This window comes from Cyprinus carpio, chromosome A15 (assembly GCF_018340385.1).
Source record: "Cyprinus carpio isolate SPL01 chromosome A15, ASM1834038v1, whole genome shotgun sequence".
NCBI lineage: Eukaryota > Metazoa > Chordata > Actinopteri > Cypriniformes > Cyprinidae > Cyprinus > Cyprinus carpio.
This window is the reverse complement of record NC_056586.1, coordinates 23241611-23264468: the sequence shown is the minus strand read 5'-3', so window position 1 is coordinate 23264468 and position 22858 is coordinate 23241611. Positions and strand designations below refer to the sequence as shown.

The 22858-nt window shown below is 35.6% G+C and overlaps 1 pseudogene; it reads left to right on the top strand.

Moving 5' to 3' along the window:
• Positions 1-8863: 8863 nt before the first annotated feature.
• On the top strand, positions 8864-19823 carry LOC122147809 (annotated as a pseudogene).
• The last annotated feature ends 3035 nt before the right edge of the window (positions 19824-22858 follow it).

Here is a 22858-nt window from a genome sequence, read left to right as displayed (position 1 = left end):
AAGAATAAATACCTGCTCTTTAAGTAAAGTTTTTCTGTTATGTTGGTGTTTTGCTTGTTAGTATTTTAACTACCGCACATCGATTGAATAGAAAAGAATCAATCGGGAAGGTCTTAGGCATAGCTCTTCACTTAGATTACTAACGCGACTGTGGGTGTGTGTGTGTGTGTGTGTGTGTGTGTGTCCTGCTGTGGAAGCTGTAATGACAACATCCTGATCACTGTATGTAACATTTCTCTTTCATCTCTTCAGTTTTTCCTGCCTGCTGTCAGATTAATTCAGTGTGTGTGTCTGATTTCATCTGCTGGAAGCTGTGTGTGTGTGTGTGTGTGTGTGTGTGTGTGTGTTTCCATTACAGTCCTCTGGAATCTCAATGCTGCATGTTATAATCAAACACACACATGTTCACACGCGCCTCAGGGGTTTCTGGTGTGTGTGTGTGGCTCATATTTTGTGAGATGTTCAGTATTCAGAATCAAAGCATCAGTGATGACAGGTTGATTTTGATTAGTGATTTGCTCTGGTCTCTGTGAGTTTTGACGTGTTTTGACGTGATCTAGACTGATTTTGAGGTGTTTTCATCACTTCTGTTTCCTTCAGGAATTGCTTGTTAACTTTGTTTTTGTTTGGGTGGAGATTGTAAATTAAGATTCTGAGCATCTGAGAATAAAACACTTAGAGTTTAGAAATAAAATGAGATGAAATACTGATCAGATGTTACTGAAGGACAGTCATTAAAGCAGGGTTTTCTGAATGAAGGATCGAGGGTTGTAGTGCAAAACAAAAATTATTTTACAATTATTAAATATTAGTTTTTTATTTTAAAGTACAACTGTAATTTACAGCAATAATATTTATGGTTTCATTTTTTTTTTAGTTAAACCTAATCATCATCGTCGTAATAATAAAGACCCTGAATGAGATTCAGCCGCAGCAATTTTAGACATTTTCATACGTTATGTATTGCAAAGTCACCGTACATGGAAAAAATAACTGCAATGTAATATTTTAAACATATTTAAATGTTAAAATAAAAAGATCAAACTAAAATATTAAAGATTTTGTTTGTTTACCTGCCTGTCATGTGACCATTCAGCAACACCGAGTAGACCGCGGAACATGCAAATATCTTGTGAAGTTATTGAATATGGAACTTCAGGGCGACTTTGAGGGAATATTTCATGTCTAAGCAAAAAGTTTGTCACAGAGTGTGTGTTTTGAAGTCTAGATAATTTGGTGGTGATATGTCATCCATGTGTGTGTTTTGTTTGCTTGTATTAGCCGCTGATTTCTGATATTTGCTATTTTATAGAATTATGTTGGTTTGTGTTTTGTCTGCTTCTCCTCCCAGTGTATCCTTTACGCACACACACACACACACACACCACCCACACACACACACACACACACACACACACACACACACACACACATCTAATGTATATATACACATACACATACACACACACACCACACACCACACACAACACACCATAATAAACCAACACACACACCACATCACTCACAAGTCATTACGTATTGCTCATTGACTGGCATGTAAGCTAGCATGTTTTCTAACATGATTAGCAAATGACTAGCATGTCGGTAGCATGTTTTTTAGCATGATTAGCGGTGACTAGCATGTATAGCATGTTTTTAGCATGATTAGCGGTGACTAGCATTTTTTTAGCATGATTAACAGCGGTGACTAGCATGTCGTAGCATGTTTCTAGCATGATTAGCAAAGTGACTAGCATGTCACCTAGCATGATTAGCAAGTTACTAATATGTCATTAGCATGTTTCTAGCATGATTATCGAGTGACTAGCGTGTCGCTAGCATGTTTTTAGCATGATTAGCGAGGACTAGCATGTGTAGCTAGCATGTTTTTAGCATGATTAAGCCGGTGACTAGCATGTCACTAGCATGTTTTAGCATGATTAGCGATTGACTAGCGTAATTTAGCATGTTTCTAGCATGATTAGCAATGTGACTAGCATGTCAGCATGATTAGCATGTTTTTAGCATGTCATGTTAGCATGTTTCTGAGCTACTGCATGTCACTAGCATGTTTTTTATCATGGCGCTTAGTGACTAGCATGTCATTGTAGCATGTTTCTAGCATGATTAGCAAGTGACTAGCATAGCCATTTAGCATGTTTTTAGCATGATTAGTAGAAAGTGACTAGCATGTTTTTAGCATGATTAGCGATTGACTAGCATGTTCTTGTGGCATGTTTCTAGCATGATTAGCAAGTGACTGGCATGTGGTAGCATGTTTCTAGCACATGATTAACCCAAGTGATTAGCATGTCACTAGCATGTTTTAGCATGATTAGCGAGTGACTAGCATGTAATAGCCGGCTGCATGTCCTAGCATGATTAGCAAGTGACTAGCATGTCGGTAGCATGTTTTCGCATGATTGGCAAGTGACTAGCATGTTTTTAGCATGATTAGCGCGATTGACTAGCATGTCATTTGTAGCATGTTCTAGCATGATTAGCAAGTGACTAGCATGTCACTAGCATGATTAGCAAGTTACTGGCATAATAAGCTAGCATGTTTCTAACATGATTAGCATGTGACTAGCATGTTTCTAACATTATTAGCATATTTGCTGGGATAGATAGATAGATATAGATAGATAGATAGATGAATAGATAGATAGATAGATAGATAGATAGATAGATGTCAGATGAATAGATAGATATAGTCAGATGATAGATAGATATAGTCAGATGATGGTAGATAGATAGATAGATAGATAGATAGATAGATAGATATAGATAGATAGATAGATAGATAGATAGATAGATGAAACAGTCTGATTGAGTCAATGAGCTTCAGTGTGTTTAGATTTGAATTTTGACGGTTGGGTTCTGCGGAATGTTCAGGTGAGCAGAGGCTTTTCAATGCAAGTCTATGGGGAATTTTATGATTTTTAATCTTCATTTTTATGAAAACCGTAAGTCAATCAGTTTTAAAAAGATATAGCAACTCGAGTCAGATCAGTCTGAAAGATCTGGGCTGAGTTTGGAGTCTGTAGAGTTAAAGCTCTAGGAGGAGGTAGCAGTCAGAAATTTAGTCTCAGAAGAATAATAATAATAATCACTATAAGTTTAAGTACAATTTCAGTAAGTTGGCTCTCTCAAGCCAACTTAATAATAATAATAAGTTTAAATAGTAGATCAGTAAGTTGGCTTTCTCAAGCCAACTTCAATAAGTTTAAATAGTAGATCAGTAAGTTGGCTTTTCTCAAGCCAACAATTAATAATATCAAAGACTCTTTTTCCTTTAGGGACCTTTATATAGTAAATAAAGTTTGCCTTTGATATTCTAGGGAGGCTTTATATTCAGGGTGTTTAAATTGTAAATTTAGACTCAGAAGATTGAGTCTTCCGGCTTTATTTCTATTATAAGAGAGAGACTTTGTGGGCAAAAGACAGGGATAGCTAATGACTAGAGGCCAATACAACAGCTTGCTGTGGCAGTGATCGTGATTAGGCCCCAATCAACATGGCCTCCTGCAGCCTGTAAGCCCCTTGCTCAGCTAGCAGAGCACGTCTGAGAGCCATTTTTCCCCCTAATGATCATCTCCACCGACTGAAGAGGCCACTGTGTCTTTGTCTATTAAGGCTAGAAAATGTCCTCTTCAATCGAAAATGAGAGGCTGTTAGCAATTTGCAGCAAAATACTGACTTTTCTTTTGAGAGAGGTGCATGATGACCAAAGCAACTGAGCTTAAAAAAGTCCCTCTACTCTACTGTACCTTGAATTCATCCAGTCATTGAAGGATAGTTCTTTACATGCTAAATATGAGATGTATTTGCAGTATTCTTATAACCTTTGTTTAAATTAATACTTTTTATTCAGCAAGGAAAACACGAAACTGAATACAAGTGACAGTAAAAAGATCCTTTATGTTATTGCAAAAAAAAATAAAAAAAAATAAAAATATTTTAAATAAACATTGTAATTTTGAACTTTCTCTTTATTTAAGAAAAAGATCACAGTTTCTACAAAACAACAGTTTTAGACATTAAAAAGTCAGCTTATTAGAATGCTGAAGAATCACTGCACGTAAGTAACAAGACTGCAGTAGTGGAGCTGAAAATTCAGCTTTTTCATCATAGGAAAAAAAAATACATTTTAGGTATATTAAACTAGAAAATAGATATTTTTGTACATTAATAATATTTCACAATATTATTGCTTTTTTACATTACCGTGAGACACAAACATCTTACAGACCCCAAAACCATAAGAGATGTCTTTCAAAAGTTTTTTTTTTTTTTTTAATCTTTATGACCCCAAACTTTTTTAATTGAGGTGTAAATTTAAATAAAATAATTGTGTGTCATTAAATATCAGGATTGCTGATACATTTATAATATTTTTAAACAAAAATATACCATATTATACTCTGTAATGGCATTGTACATAAATAAATTGCACATTAATAATATAATTCATAACCTTCTGTTTCTTATATAACATTCTCATTCAGTTGCAGTTTTCAAGTACTTTCTTTTTAAAACCAGACTGTAGCAAATCTTAAATGTGTTTCCAAACGTACAATGATTCAGCCAGTCTGGACCAATTCGACAAGTTTTCTCGGCTAATGACCGAAGGTGTGGTAGTTTCATAATACAAGCCATAACACTGGTTCATCCATGTCAGTGGGTCTGAATCCCCTTCCCCAAAAAATTCACCCCTTTATTAGGAGTCAATGCCAGGCTCTTTCTTTCACGCCAGTCTGCCCAGCATGCTTTGTTCATTTCAGGTCAAAGGGAGTGCACTTTTCTACAACTTTTATAACAAATCGCACAAGACTCACATGTAGCAAGTTTTCAGTGTTCAGTGTGTTGTTATTATTATTATTTTTATTTTTTATTTTTTGAGAAAAAATAATTTTAAAATAATATTAAATAAAATATCTTTATTAAATAAACAAAAGTTTAGTTAGGTTAAAGCTATGCTAGTTAGTTAAAAAGTGTTTTAAATAAAGTTATGTGTGTTTGTTTTTCAGTTCTCCAGCAATCCAAAGCTGACTTCTCTGTCTCAAACCGCGCTATCTCCCAGGTGGGACCTTAAAACCAATCTTTGGACAGCATCTACTCTCTTGCCGCGGGAAGCTAAGAGAACTAACTAATACTGTCAGAGTGTTATCTCCTAGAGGAAGCTCGACTGTAAGTACATTACGTGCATGTTTTTCTGTTTTGCCCATGAAAATCAAACATCTACTTAGTTGCAACTGTCCTTTGTATCCGGTTTGTCATGTTGACCCACTCACAGTCGCTACAAAATGTATCTTACATCACTAGTACTCTCTTAGCTGAACTGTGCTGGATGAGATGTTATCATTCAAGGGGATGAATATTATAATATGTGTAATATTTGTACATATTTTATATATATCTATAAAATATAACATAGGCTACTTTGGTTTACCCTGAGACCACACATTCAGTCTGCTCATTTAGCCATTGCTTTGAACTCCTGACCCCATTCAGCTTTGTAAATCTCAGGAAAATATGTACTGTAGCTTACCTTCCAGCAACATATTTGAACATTACACAAAAGCATCTAATCACCCATAGATGTCAAAAACATTGGCAATCTTTCCATGATCCCATTCATCAGGTACGGAGCCTCTTAAACTAAGGCGTGTTATTTAAACATTATAGCATCGTTATGACCAAGATACTGCTTCTTTTGCTTGTTCAAATTTATAGAACCTATTCAGATAGCATTTGTAATGGAATATCTTTATCTTTTTCACCAGGGACAGCCTAGTGATCTACATTTAAGTGGAAGACTTAATAATGTGCTTGCTCATTGAATGTTTCCATATCCTGTTTTTCAATTACTTGTGATGTAAGCGTTTTACATCTTATATATTATTACTGAGAATGAGGCAAACCACCTTTAATTGTGAAATCTAATCTAATTAGATGTGTGCATAGTGAATAAAATTAGGTCAGTCTCATAAGGAAACAACACAATACAAGGTGTATTTGATGGTAATACAAGCCTTTTAGATCTGATTCACCTCACTGCTGCTATCGTTGCCTGGAAACAAAGCTGCTAGAAAGCAACTGTCTTTGTCGCGGATTGTCACATGCTATACAAAGACATATACCTTTAGAAATGGGTACTCAGTGGAAAAAACATGTAAAAAAAATAGTCTTTAAAATAGTATTAAATGTTAAAAAAAAAATCTACAATGATTGTTCATGTCATCTTGTTTTTTGACTGAGAGTGTTTTGCTAAACGAAAGAATACTATCTTGTTGGCCTAGTTAAATTTATCGCTTTGTCAAAACATTACTGATAGTAAATCCGTCCAAAGCGCAGCTCTGGAAACAGAAAATAACACCAACGCCTTTTCTTTTTCAGTACTTTTCCTATTTAACACAGGATGTCCAATACACCCTCATAAAAACACAAACTGAGTCACTTAATCAATGTCAAGTATTAAAAAAAACGACCTGATATGTAGATTGAATGAATAATAATATAGTCAGATAGTAATATTAGCTGAAGTATCCTGTTCTTTGTAGCTCTAGAAAGCATGTGGATCATATTCTTGGTTATAGACGGGCATGATTTTTCTTATATGTATATATAAGGGAAACAGACAGTTCAGGGACACGCTGGAACCCAGATAATAGAGCATCTCTGACCTCCTCTTTTCTTGAAAAACATGGTCTCATGGTCGACAAATGGTTTCAGCCTAAAAGAATAGGGAAAAACGTGTCCCACTCACCTGGCAGCATGTGACCTCTCAGTGAGTGATGCTCACGTTTTGGCTGAATGCTTCCCTGCTGCGGGGGAGGATGAGGCAGGCTTTGAGTTTGCACATGGAGGGCCACCTCATCACACCGATTGAAACCAGAGAGAGCAGCTCTAGCCCAGCTTAGAGACAGGCAGTGCTTTTCCACGTGATGGATGTTCTCCCCAGCCATGGACAGGCTGCAAAACCGCCTGTCTCTCCATCAGTAAGACAGAGGGGGAGAAACATGCTTTGGAATAAGCATTTATGATAAAATGATTGGCCTTATTTATTCATTTTAAAAAGGTATAGAAAACTCTGTCATTTAATCAAATTCAAGTTGTACTAATTTCTTCTGCAGAACACCAACAAAAGCCTTTGAATAGTGTAATCTTCTTTTGTGTTCTACAGAAATACAAGTATGAAAAAAACATGACCAAAATTAAATAATGACCCAACTATCATACGCACCCTTTTAAGAGAGAACAGCAAATCAATTTTGAGAGAGTGTCTGCAGCTTATCCCAATTATATCTGATTTACTGAGGCGTAATTTGAGGCCACTGAAATTGTCTTTTCCCATATAATGTTGATCTAATGAAATTATTCATTCTTGGTTACTAGAGCAAGGCCTTTAGATAACAAAGAGCTGATTGAATTAAAGAGGCATGTGATGAGCTACTCTGAGTGTTAGTGTGTCCCAGGGCTTAGGCCAGTAATAGTTTGGATCAATGTGGATAGTCAGAATGCATGAATACAAAAAACTGAATCCCCCGCAAAAAAATCACTAAAGCTGTAGAATTTAAGACTTGAGTTGATGGCCACTAAAAATAGAGCTGCATGCAAGCTTTAGAAATTATTATGGAAATTATTATGAAATTGAGCATTGAAATCAACTTTTTTCTTAAGACAACTTCTTTTAAAGAAAAACAGCCAAAACAATTACGGTATGATACACCAAGGTTTAGGCACATTTCATACGAATGCCTAGTTAATTTCCATGTTTGTGGTCAACCTAGGCTATTACCAGGACTAACTGTTTTAACAATAGAAACTACCAACAGAAATATCAACTGATGCAAAAGTACACAACATTTTTGTCAAATGTCAAATTTCACCATTTTTGAATCCAGTATTCTAGGCAGACTCATTTACATGATTTTTTAATAAACTTAATGTGACAAGATGAAACGTAACTGTTTTAATTTTTCGACATATTAGGCATACAAATAAAAAATATTGTTTGGCAAATAGTTTCCAACTGATTATTTAAAAAACAAAATCACTGTTCTTTCTTTTTCTTTATTTCGCTTAAAATCAATTTAAATCTGATACATCAGATGTTGTTACTTACAAAACATGAGGTTCAGAATTTTGTTCAGTGGTGTGATAAACAATGTTTCGTTACTCATTAACAAAAGAAACAGTGGAATTATGTTTGACCCCAAATCCATTGGAGACCACTCACCGGTGGTCAGTTAAAGATCAGAATACAGCCCAGGTGGACTCTTACAGATATATGTTTCATGTCAACATTGATTATAAATGACATGGATGTGTTTCAGGTTGGGGAAAATGTCTGTATTAGGTTCCTAGAGGTTAATATTCTAATTATTTCTAATAATTTATTGATCAGTTTATGTATTAACTGTATATTGCAGGTAGGGTTGTGATGGTTTGTTGTATGTAATTATATGTATGTCACTTGTATTTTAAACAGCAGGATATCGTAGGTGTATGTGTCAATTACAAATTTCCCTCGGGACAATACTGTTTATCTACTTTTAATCTACTGTATATGAAATGTTTAAATATTAAAAAATAATAAATTTTTCGAAAGATATGGCCCCAGTGCCAATGAAACTGGTTTGAAACCGTTCATTTTGTTAGCCAAAATTTCTTCTTACATTTTCCACTCAGTTTGTTCAAATGTAAACACACTATCATATTTTCTGAACAGAAACCCATTATAAAGCCATGTCAGGACAACTGAGTGTGCCAGCAGACTTACTTGTCCGAAATTGTACTTCCTGCTACGTACCACGAGGGAGTGTTAAGATACAATTGCTGTCAGGGTTTTGTTACCATTATGGTGGCACGTCGTAATGAGATTCTCAGCCTGTGCTATAGTGAGCCTTCAGTAGTGTACTGTTTACATTCTGTTTGGCTGACGGTTCTTCAATTTACCCACACCTGCCACACATCTGCCTCCCTCCTCCAAAGCTGTTGCATCAAATGAAAAAAAAGTCAATGTGGGGAATTGTGTACGTGTGTGTGCGGCATGGAGTTTTTACTTACAACATCCAAATCCCTTGGAAGCAAACCTGATTTCGCCACCATTTGAATGCTTGTTATACTTCCCCTCAGGTTCAGCGCTGTCGCACATACGTGCCTTATTTTCGTATTTTCAAGATAGCTTTTCAGATCATGCAGATATGCCGGGACACTTAGCATATTCATTTATGAACCCATTCTCATCGTCATTTGCCAGGAAATTCTCCGGTCACCAGCCCCTTCAGGATCAAAAGGATCGATGAGAAATGTTTTGCAATGGCGTTTTTATTTTGGCTGCAGACTTTCTCCTAGTTATCTTGTTTGTTGTCCTCATGTAGACGTAACATTGATCTGTACCCTCGCATGCTGGGTGTTTTTTTTCATCCAGGTTTTACCTTGTTAGGCTGGGGTGAGGCGTACACTGCATGTGGAGTGATAGTATTACGTAAAGTGTAAGCTATAGAACAACTTCTAATACATTCATAAAAACCAACTCGCCTTTGTTTATGTAACAGTAACAGTTCTCATATTTTAAAGGGCACTTCATAAGTTGTTTGTGCAGCATGAGATAAACGGTTTTAGCTACAGGTAAACATTCAAGCAGATACTATACTTTAAAAAGAACTGCAATTCTAAAACCAACAATATTCTGACAACAAAAATAAACAAAATTGCACGATATTGCTATTTGTGCTTGTGAAACCAGCAGAATTATCTATTGTTACTGACAAAAGTGATGTACCATCTTGATCTCTAGACGTTACTCAATCTCATGCTTCCCATGGAGCATGTTCTTTCAGTTGCTATCGTTCAAAACAGTCCAGTTTAATATTGCAGTACATCCATCACGTCTTTTGAAGGTTTGAAGTTACAACGCACACCACCACACCCCATGAGTCCCAGGGGTGCTCCCTGTGGCTCTGGTGGGTAGAAGCTTTGCGTTAGCAGTGCAAAAGGTCGTGGGTTTAATTTCCAGGGAACACATATACTGGTAAAAAAAAAAAAATCTATATCCTGGATGCACTGAAAGTCACTTTGGATAAAAGTGTTTGCTAAATGCGTAAATGTAAATGTCAGTGAGTCCAGCGTTCTCTATTACACTCAGTTAATGCTTTCAAATCAGCATATTAGAATGATTTCTGAAAAATTATGTGACACCGAAGACTAGAATAATGGATGCTGAAAATTCAGCTTTGCAATCACAGGAATAAATTGCATTTTAAAATATATTAAAATGGAAAACCATTATTTTAAATTGTAAAAATATTTCACAAATATTATTCTTCCTCTTTCTTCTGTAAGTTTTTTTATACAAATAAGTATACAGCTTTAGTGAGCAAAATACTTTTTAAAAGAACATTTAAAAAACCTTACTAACCCCAGACTGTTAGTGTTAGTGTACATCTTTTTTTAATTCCAAATGTTTTACATTTGAGGGTGTCTTTTATGGAATTAATCTTCTTTCTTTTTCCTCCATGGTCCAGGGACACTCAGACAACATCATGGACGCACCCTGTAATGAGATCTTTGGGTCTGTCAAGAACCAGGAACAAATGACGAAACCCATGAATCGTCTCCAGCATCCACAGGCCTAGACTCGATTCCGAAGACTGTGCAATCTCTCCGACTTTCTGTCAAACTGTTCGGTGTTTTGAAAAAGGAAAAAAAGAAAAGAAAAAACAACCTAAACACGGCATATAAACATGAAGTGATATGTGCAAAAGTCACAAAAGGTCCAATCAAAAACTGATTTTGAACTGATATTGAAAAAACTACCAAAAAACTCCCAAACACTCTAAACTGTTTAGAACTCACAATAAAGTCACACCTTATTTTTCCCTCTTTCCACTGTCTTTTCCAATCATTTTAGGAATTACATTTCACTAATGTTACACACCTCACCTCTGACTCAAACCCCTCTGTCTATTTTGTACTTGTGAGCAAAAACAATGGAGCAGGCCCAGTCTGTTTTCCGATTTCAGAAAAAGTCCAAAATAATTGCACTTGTTTGAAGTCAAAGGCCATGGCCTCTTTGGTGAAGGCAGGAACTTAGAATGGACTGCTTCTGCTGATGTTCAATTCAATTTGGCTTGTGGTTTGCTGCCACTTTCTGATCCACTTTCTGTGAACACTTTTTCTTCACAGATTTTGTTTGAACACTCGTGAATTTGTTTCTTCACAAAGTCATTCCTCGAAACCAGTGAGACACTTCTTCAGTTCAGTTTAATTGTTCTCCATATGAGAAAGTCTCATCTCTTAAACACTTCTAATACCTGCTAGTTATCATTAACTTTCAATTACGCACAAACATTCAAAACTTCTAAACTTTCATCTCCAATTAGTTCTGCGCAGTTCTCTGCGCTTCCCATTAGAAATGTGATTCAAATAACACCTAGCCTTATGTGTATAATTTCTTGGAAAATGATACGAGACAACGGCACATTTTGCACTTTGTTGTGAATTCACTCTGGCCTAACAGCGTAAAGTTTCGCTTCAGAGTCTCTTTTACTGTAGATCATGAAGATATGGGTTGTTTCCTGTAATGTGTGAATTCTTTTGTGGTTCTTTTAAAGATCAACTTGCATTAAAAATCCATCCACATTTGCTTTTTGCTTTTTAAAGGAATATTAGGCCCTTTGGGTCTCTCTATTTCAGGCTGCCGCTGTGCACTTCACATGCACTTCACACCTTAGGCAAGAAATATTGATTTTTTTTTCTCCATAGCTAGTACTGTTATATATACACTGTAGATAAATCCATGAAATTCTAAATCATGTAAATGTCTAATATGCTTGCAGCATTTTGCATCTAATACAAAAAAACAGTCCCTTCACAAGAACAAAAAAAACTATAATTTTTTTATTAATTATTATTAAATAAAAAAAAACAAAAAAAAAAAAATTATTGAAAACCAAAGAACGAAAATGTATGGGACAACAATGAAAACTTTCCAAGGACTTGCTGCAAATGTATTATAAAAAATTGCACCCATATTCCATAGAACAAGATAAACGTCATAAACTCAACATAGCCAATAAATGTAGTTAGATCAACATAACCTTTACATTTACATTTATCCCATGGTGAAAGCATGCTTCCATAATTAGCATTATAAAATAATACTGAAAATTCATGTTCATTTCAACCAAAGTGTGTTGATATCTATTGTCTTAAAATCATCATTATATACATCACTCATATGATACGCTCACATTTTGTATGCCTCTCTTATTAAACCAACCTGAGATCATCAGATCATCCACTTATTAGGAGATAAACGAAAAGAGAAACATATAAAATGTGGCAGTGTCTGTGGCTCTCCAGGTCCAGCTTGAATCCACTGCCGTATAGATATTTTTGGACAGATCTCTCATCAAAATGTCCCTCTAAAATAATACTTATTATTATTATTTCCCGTGATTTTACATTCTACTGAACTAGACAGTAACACACTGATATTAGCCGGTATGATCTATTCTGAACAGACCAATATGACTTTTCATTCCAAGTGAAATAATTGTCATTGTGTAAAGGATTTTGCAATTGATTATGTCATTCCCCAAGAATGGTTAAGATGCCTAGAGCATAATTCAGAATGAATCACCCCAACTCATTTAGCAAGTTTTGGTACAACTGTCCTATGGAAATTTCATAAGATGACATGAATGTGATTATTGAAGCTATTCCTAAGAGCAGTTGGCAGTTTTCTGTTTTAGTCTGCTTACCCTTTTTACTAGTTTTGCAGTCTGTTTCCAGTTTGTCAGACACATGTTACAAACATTTTGGGTGGGTTTAGTTGTTCCAAATTAAAGGAGGAGCAGCCAGTCATGGCCTTACTTTCCTGCTAAAGAAACGTCACATCTCTATTGCTTAGCAACTGGTTGCCAAGGTAACCCAAAAGAAGAAAGACAAGTTCTATCGGACTCTGATAGAAAAAATCCTTGTTCCTTTTCTACGCTCAGGTTGGTGTATTTCGAAAATCACTCACATTTACATGGGCCATTTATGTACACTAGTCCTTTTCCTCAATGTTTGTCGTTCAATGGGGTAACAATACATATGGATCAGCTTTGAACGGTAAAGTTTGTCACATGAAGGTATCATTGAAAAGAAAACATGCACTATAAGTAATTTGCTCTCACTGCACACTTTGCAAGAAATTACGGGGATGCCGCTCCAAAAAAAAAAAAAAAAAAAACAAAAAAAAAAAAAAAAGTGTATTAGCACAACAACAATTACTGGGAACAGTTGAGTGCATACCATGGGTTTTTTAAATTCACTAGTGTGGAGTTTTCATTTTTCAACATTTCAAAAGTGTTAACAGGGCGTTTTTATGCTTTGGTTATGAGCATCCTTGGAAACAGTTAGGTCACACCCGTCTGTTCAGTTGATGCACCATCACCACCTATATACTGAGAATGATCATATATATTACATCTAGAAATGTAATTATACAGGATGCTATAGGGTTATAATACCTAACTTTTTTGAGAGAGAAAAAAAACGCAGACTGTAGCTACAGAATTAACACCAATATTGCAAAATCGTTGTGAAAACACTTTTTTTAAGCCATCCCTCCCTTGCTATTGATTTAGCCCTCCAAATGCTGACTGAACTCATGGCCCTACCTTTTCGAAATAACTTGATATACAATCATCCTCTTCCAAATCCAGTTCAACATAAATGAAATGATGGTTGTAGTGTTAATGTTAATAAACACAATACATTCAAACATAAAGTAGGTCGTAACAACAGCACTCTTTCTGACATGAAATAAGATAATTATTAGATTTCTACACTACTTTATTTGAAGCAGGGAAATATTGGACAATGCTCTTTAATACATGAACTATTCAGCAATGGCAGCACTAATTGTGTTTGATAACTTTATGCTTAAAATTCATTAAAAATCATTTCTCTTAAGTGCTCCAAATGAAACTCAAAGCAGTCCCTTGTTGTCGAGCTGTTCAGGCATTAGCCACGCCGCCTTTACTTATGTGGAGCTTTTGAATTTTTCTCACCGCGTGTATGTGAATGTGAAGGGGAACTTCACTTCTTCCCTGGCAGTTACCAGCCTCCAGTCTTCAGATTTCTTCTGGTAAATTAAAGCATCAATCTCATAGATTTATCCTGAATTCATATTAGTAGAGTTGATATTATCAGATTTGCATGTAGACTCCACTTCATTCGCAGAGGGCAAACCGTCCACTCTAAACTGTGTTGCCAGATCTCTCAAGAAACATGAGCAACTTTAGTCATGAAGCAAGGTTTAAAGCGACTTTGAGGAAATTGACTCCAGGGTATTTAGTCTGTTTCCAGGCCATGGACCCAAATGTATTTCCAAGAGAAATGCGAAAGAAATACTAAATGAGGAAAAATGCGGTGTAGGAGAGTGTTTGTGGTACCATGGCTTTGTGTATTTTCCATCTAGCACCTGATTGGATCTAGAACCAAAAAACGCACCTCCTTGCCATCTCTCCTTTTTCACGCCTATTTTCCAGAGGTGCCAATGCTCTCGCAAACACACAGGACAGTCAGTTGGAGGGGAGCGTGGTTACGGATAGAAGGGGCTAAGCTATGACCATATGTCTATGAAGCAGACACCCAAACGCAGATGCAAACCTACGTCATCAGGTAAGGTCCTCCAGTACAGAGGGCCAGAGGGGCATTTTCAGATTTCTTTCCTGATTAAAGATTAAGAAGTGCTGATCTTAGTAAAAAGAATTTTTGTGTGTGGATTGAATTTTTGCATGGATGAATTGTTCACCACAAAACATGGAAAAACGGTCAATTTAGGCAATTCCTAAACAATTCAGTAAATATAGTGATCAATTTTGGATTTCAGTTGGACTTTAAGAACTTCCACTTGTGCAAAAAAGAAACAAATTAATGACAAATTTGTTCAAAAAAACATATTTTTGCTACAAAACAACGTCCCATTTAAACAGTTATTTAAATAATGTCCACTCTATGTGCATCATAGACATTTCTAGCTTTTTCATGAATATTGTAGGTCCCTGAAGAAACACGAAGTATTGCATGAAAAAAGAGTCCCTCCTATTTTCTTTCTTTTTTTGATACTGTTATGGATATACATTTGTCTTCTTATGTCTATGACGGTACACAAGTAAGTCATTCCAGGTACAAGGGAGGCTGGCACTTAAGATTAAGAGCAAATACTGTGCAATGACTTGCTTCATTGCTGACAAACTAGTTTTTATTTCCGTACAATGGATTTTTTGTTCAAAAACATGGACAAAACGTATTTAAAAGTTATTAAATAATGTATTATGATCATAGAACATTTCAGCTTTCAGAATATTTTTTTTTTTTTTTTTTTTTTTACATTGATTCATTTTCTGCAGACTTTTACTTGCATCCAAAGCAATATAAAACATGATTTTTTAGACAAATGGACATAATTATGATAGGAGGATATGGCAACACAATCTCTATGCAAAACTGCTACATGCAAGTGGAGCGAAAGTATTCATCTAACTCCGCCTCTGACTGTTTGACGTCACATGCCTCAGTCTTGACACATGGTCATGATCATCACATTTCTTCCACACACACATACACACTCTCACACACACGCACTTCAAGCCTCCTATGCCGGTGCTGTAGAGCAGGGTCTATTCTCACTTGCCGTTACTAGACGAATGAACGCTGTTCTTTATAGCCGTTTGTTTCATTTCAATATAATTTCAGTATAATTTGAATTATAATTATAATTCAGTATAATTCAAATAATTTCTGCACGGAATAAGAGAGATTATGTCAGACAGCTCACAATGAATCCAGCTTTCCTACCTCCACTGCAAACTAACGGCGTTTTGAAGGCGCCTCCTGGAAAAACCTCTAAAACTACCTTTACACCAAGATGAAGGTGATCAAACTTTTCATTTTGTTACGTTGCAGAGTATGGGGAATAATAATTTTTTTGTTAGTTTTACTGTAAAGAGCTGTCATCTGATTCCTGCTGCAATCTACAGAATAAATAGCCATTTGTTTTTGCTGTTATGAATATTCTTTTAACTTTTTATTCGATCATGTTAAGTGTCTCATTAATGAATAGACTTCACTTAGAGATATTTGAGATTACAATTCTGAATAATAACTTTATAAACCACATTATTATTATTATTAAATTTTTTTTTCATTTTTGAATGCCATTAAAGACAGTGCTTAAAAATCAGTAAAACATAAACATTTGATTGAATAAAGTTTTAAGTTTTAACTTAAATGCACTACAAAAATAAATAAATAGGATAAAAATAAAACGTATTTTACATTTATTTATTTATTTTAACCAATTTGACTGTAAATAAGTGCCGCCCTTGTAGTTGACCCTTTCAACTCTGTTGTAACAAAGTTAGTAAAATGACAAAAATCATTGCCACAAAAGTTACGGGATGCACCTGGGATTTCTTCACGGTCAAAATTGTAACCACCTTTCAACAATCATGAAAAAATTAAACAACTAAACCCTGTTTTAAAGCTACTCTAACAAATTATAAAAATATTGACTTGTACAGAGCTCACACTTTGATGTTGGTCTGACACTAATTGTGGTCATATTCTTTCAGGAACGGAGAGAGTGGGCAAGCGGGCGACAAGCCGGAGAGGGAAGAAGGAAATGCTCCTCAGTCCAGCTCTTCTTTCTTATGCCAACGATATGGGATTAAACATTGTCGTATGATGGGAGACTATTCTAGATGGAGGATATGGACCTTGAGGATTTTCTCCTGAAAAATGGCATCCCCGACATCCTCTGCAACAACACTGACCAACGCCGCCATTCACACAGCAGCAAGCAGCAGGCATCTTATATGTCTCTCTAGCGGCCCTCTCAGTCATGGAACTCTCAGGTCTTTTAGTCCGGGGCCGGGACCTCCATCAGTAACGGGATTGTTTCCTCAGCACTGCCCTCACACAGGCCCGGGGCATAACCCAGTAAAAAGCTTCTGTGCTCCCACAGTGTCAATTCTGAAGGACCCTACTGTTGTGCCAGTCTGCGCATTAGCTTAACCAAAAGACCCTTTGTAAACGATGTTAAGAATTGGTCCCGATGTCACTGTGTAAATATGATTTTAGTGTGTGGGTGGTATAATGGGACAAAAGAGTAATGTATTTTAAGTTTAGTGAGAGCAGGTTTTGGAGTTTGGGGGGTAAGCCTTCCTCGGTTACAACAATTGCGGCTTTGTTTCCTATTCTTTGACCCATTGGTTTGTTCTACTTTAAATATAAAAAGTTGCATACATAGTATAAGCCAGCTTGAGAATTTCAGAGTATAGCCTGGAATGATACTATAGGCATAAAGTTACAGATGGGTCCCATCATCTCATAATAATAATAATACTTACCAATCCACAACCTACATCCATCTCGTGTTGCTTGGTCTGGTGCACCAGTAAGATACTCGCACCCAGTTTTTTCTTGTTATCTCCGTCATACATGCACAAATAGACGTAGTCAAGTTGTAAAAGAATCATGCTCAATTTTCCATGACCAAGACGTAGAGTTCATTTCGTGACTGGAAATCTCAGGACAGGCCTATGACAAGTTATTTTCCTCTGAATTAACTTTGCTCTTTTTCCTGGCCTGAGGATGTGTGTGCAATATCTATTTATTATTTTTTTTAATGGAAAACGTCAATGAAGTTTTGGAAATTTGTTGATTTCTTGTTTCAGTTAGGTCTTTCAATTACGTATCTGTTATACCATCAATTTTGTAATTTTTATCAAAGTAATCTATGTAAAGAATGATTTTTTTTATGTTCGATTATGGAATTGAATCTATTCGGGTAACCAAAAATCTTTAACTGATTACAACATACAGAAAAGTCCCCTCCTCCTTTTTTGTTAAATCCATACGTCTGGCTAAAATAGGGACACCGGATAAATCTTAAAACTATAGAAGTGCTTTCACAGAAACGCTTGAGTTTTTCATTGATTTACTAAAACATAGAAGGACTGGTGATACTTGATTGTGTGTTTTGTTAATGTTTCTGAATTTAATGAAATGTATGCACAATATAGGACGTCCTGCACAGTACTTTTTATTTGCGCTGTTTTTGTTATTAATGATCTGGTGCACAACCTGGTTTGAAAATGAAATGCTCATAGACAGACGGTTTCACCATCTCTATTACCATACACTAGTACATGACCACGGAAGTTACACTACAACACCTGGAGTCAGCAAATAAATAGATTGTTTTCTCTTTTCTCATAGTTTTGCCTCCCATCAACGTACACAAACAAGTCCGCTAGACCCAGAGTTGCCATTCCAGATACAGTGAGCTACGAGCCCGTTCCAGCAGACCTCCGCTCTGTCCATCGTGCCTGGGCCAGGAGGTTTTCGACACCACGGTAAACACAAGTTCTCTGAAGAGGATCTGAAACCTAGCCTATGATCAAGAAAGCACGCAAAATCTACATTCCTGAATGATATGAAGGTAACTTGGGTCTAGTTATTCCGCCCCTGACAGAGTATTGTGTGGTCACCCATTTTTCCCTTTCACTCATTTGTGACCAGCTGGGTCACCAGTTCTTGCTTAGAAGCTTATGTCCGTTCATTCCTCCTTCGGCTCGGCCTGGCCCACGTGCTCTTCCTTTTCCCTGGTATCGCTCCAGTTCTGCTGGTTTTGATGATTAACGGATTTGCACACTTTTTTAATTTGTTCAAATAGAAGTGAATCCCTACCCAGCTTTGCAGGGTAGTAAATGCGTCAAAGCTGATTGCACGGCAGCGACAACTGAGGAAAACTTTGTCATCTCAATGATGGTTGGTTTTCTATCGTGTTGTCCTGCCAATCAATAAATATGGTTTAATCATTTGTATAATCCTCTGTTCTTGTAAATCTAAAATTAGTTGTGTAGAAACTAGCATTCAAACTTGGTAAGAGCCTGACATATGATAATAATAGTGAAAAAACAAAAAAAAAAAAAAATTATATATATATATAATATAATATATATTAAACGAGCTGTTTATGTTAAAGCTGTTTTATGTTGTATGTTGCAGCATCATAATTTGATTTGTCAGGGCTTTTATGGCTCAAAATAGTATGTATAAGCAAATATAGCTCTTATGATTAAGGAAGAAAAAAGCCTTTGGTCACATTTTAAGATGATTTTTCTAAAAAGAAAAAAAGATAATCAAGTAAAAGTTGCTTCAGTCCAGTAAGTTTTCATCTTGCAAGTAACACATGATAATAAATTTTGAAGTATAAAGACTGAAATGGCATTTTCTTGTAAAAAGTACTTCAGTACACAACTATGAAACAATTACAACTATGAAAAATCTTTTTATTGTGCATGACCTGAAGGCTGACATTTTTACAAAATGACTATAAAACTAAGGAAAAGGTTTGTTGATAATCATGTTGATAATTTAGAGTTTTTTTTTTTTGTGCATCATATGATACAGTAGGCTTTATAGGGTTAACATAACAATTAAAAACACTAAATAATCAGAGTGATCATGGCATAATGTAACAAGGTGCTCTGGTCTCTTCCCCACCCCTTTATTCTGCATATTTTGAGCAGAATGAAAAATACTGGGCACGGCGCAGAAAAAAACAACATGGCCGCAAGAGAGGTCGACCCACGGGACTCTCGACGCCTAAAGGAGAATCAGATTGCCATCCGTGGCTGGTTTCCTGGAGAAAGAGAATGCGGCTCTCCGACGGGAAGTTGCCGCGCCTCGACGGAGAGAGCTGGGTCCGGTGTAAAAACCCCCCACCCTACTTTGTTTTGTACAGAGTATGACCAGCTCAACACGACCCTCTGTGAGACCACCCGGGTGCGCCTCAAGTTTCCCCCCACCAGTACCTTGCTAATTCCGAAGGAGACAATATTCGTGGGTAAATGTCCACTGGGCCTGTTTTCCCCAGCCAGCCCTCACCTCATTCCTGTTTCTTGGACACCTTAATGAGGCAGAAACATTAACATGTGTGGTTTACTTTAGAGATCTACCCACTGTGCTTTTCTCTAATTTGTTATCGCAAACAAAGAGCCAGCGTGTGTTTGCCGATCATAGTTTTCTGTCCCTTATTATTTCTGTGTTGTAAGCACTATTTGTCCACAAATGTATGCACTTGATTTTGGTGTAATTTTAGCCGTTAAATCTGAGCTAGTGGATCATTCTGGCTGGTCCACTACAGTACAGACCAGTGCGCTGGTGTTATGAGAGAGGTGCATGTGCATAGCTGCTTGGGGCACATACATGGTTTTGGGTCTCCGTAAATACAAATATTCCCAGACACAGATAGAATGTAGCGCGGATTTTTGAAGGAGTTTGAATTCGTAAAATAATTCTATATGACCACTAATTATTAAATATTCTTCTGCCATATCCTTGGAGACAATCAATTTGTTTATATTCCAAAGCGTAATGACATAAAGATGTCAGCTACTAGAAATCTTGTTGCCACATAGAGCATGATTTTTTATTGGCTGTTTCTTTATTATGAACCAGTTTTTTTGTCTGTAAATGACTTTGCATTTCATTGAATATGAAAAGATATACTGTATGTCTATGCTGGATTTGAGAGTTCAGTTAAAAGTCCACAGAGCCCAATCCCTTTAAATCCTTGAAGCTAATTTTAGTTTAGGTAGAACTGATTTCCATCATGATTCAGCACAAGAGCGTATTTTATTCTGCATTCGTCATGCTTTTTGAGTTCAAACTGTGATCAGGAAAGCCTTGAACAAGTCTCAGTGCCCTTATTGTTGACCACACAAGAGTGCTATTAGCTTATAAATCGATACAGAAACAGATATGTTGCCTTTTGTTGGGTCAGTTGTGAAAAAATGAATGTAGTGGAGTGTATTTTATGTCTATCATTTCTTTACTAGCAGTGACCAAATAATATGAAATACAATAGGTTATAATTGTCATATTACAATTAACTTGTTTTACAAAGATATTTTTGCTTTTGTACAGTATTTTTCTCATTGTTGATGAATTTCTGAATATATTATCTATGTGATTTGATGGTTGGTATTACTGTACTTTTAGATAGGCTTCAAACTCTATGGAATAAAGGTCTGAATTTCTACAGGTAACTGTACAGTATATGGGCATTAATATATATTAGATTAATTAATACATTTTTAGTAACATGAACTTTACATGCGATCGTAGTTTCTTTACCTTTTTCTTACACATGCACTTTACTGTATTATGTGCATCAGTATCACAACTTTTTTTTTTTCATGTTTCTTTTGTTTTTAAATTATATTGTCAATATTTTTAATGTATTGGTTGTGGTGATGTACGTCATGAAATCTGGTATTTATTGCCAAACTTGGTAAAGAACACTATCCTTGGGCCACAATGAATGTTGTCAATCCATGTATATTTCACCAAACAAGATGTCTTTATATTAAATATGATTAAAATACAGCATGTTTAAATTTTACCATTCTTTCTTTCGTAGATGATTATTTGACTTAATATTTGCAATATGTTGTCTGTTGTGGTCCTTTTTGGTTCCCCTTTTCCGGTTTCAACTGCTCTTAATGAAAATAAAAAGCTTTTGAAAAGCAATACTTTGGTGATGTTTTGTGTTTTAATGAGGGAAATATTAATGTGCTGTATTATAAATATTTCAAGTCTTTCTTTCAAGATTTCACAAAGGTTTAATTTGCACTATGAGCTCATTAAGGGCCAAATAATTGTAAGAAACTTCTTGTGATTTGATACTCTGTGTATGTTTGAAGATTGAAAAATTATAGCTGTTATTCCCAAATATATCAGCAGAAAACCACTGTCTATCCAAAAATGGCTTGTTGTTGTCTCCTAACATAGTTGTCATGCACCACAAAACCACACACACCACCACACACACAACACTACACACACACACCACACCACACACAACACACAAAATAGCATTCTTATTCCTCTTTATACACGTGCTTTAAAATTACAGGCGTTATCAATGTCATTATTCACAAACAATGTATCAAGTGTTGGAGATATTATAAAAAGATTATTTGATATACTACTGCCTGTCCAGGATCCATTGTAGAGGCATGGGGAGGAAAAAAAACCCATTGAAAATTTTATGTGACCTTGCAATGTCTTTCTAAATATGTATAAAAATAATTAAAATAATAGTTTAAAATATAATATTTTGAAGTATTTTTAACGAATGCTGAATATATTTTATCATAATGTATATATATATATAATATATATATATTATATATCTTATATATATATCCACTGTATAATATTTCAATGTTTAAGATGTTATTATTATTGTTTTAATAATAATGAAATATTTACAGTTATTTTTTTTTTTAATTAAATATGATAAATATTATAATAATAATAATAATATTATTTATATACACATATATAATAAAGGACATTTCATCCATTGTTAACATTGTCTATATATATATATAGTATATATACCATATGTATATACTGTATATGTATATGTATATATATGCTGGTGTAATATAATACACAAAGTAGGCCACATATAGAAACTTTTCAGTTAATTCCAAAAAATATTTTGTGTTAAGCAGTACATCCCTTGGTACGTGCACGCAAAACAGTCATGCTCTCTCTCTAAAGCTTTAGCAGCTGTAAAATGGGCTTCATGTCAACAGCATGACAGTCAATGACATGTGTTCAGAGCAGACCTCCAGTACGTGCTGCTTCTGGGGGTGTGGCCTAACCGCCTCTTACGTCGAGACAAACCACAATTTTCCTGACTTCCTGTGGGATTATGTGGCATTTATCAATAGACTGGGAGTTATATAAAGCCACTTTGTAAAAATGCAGG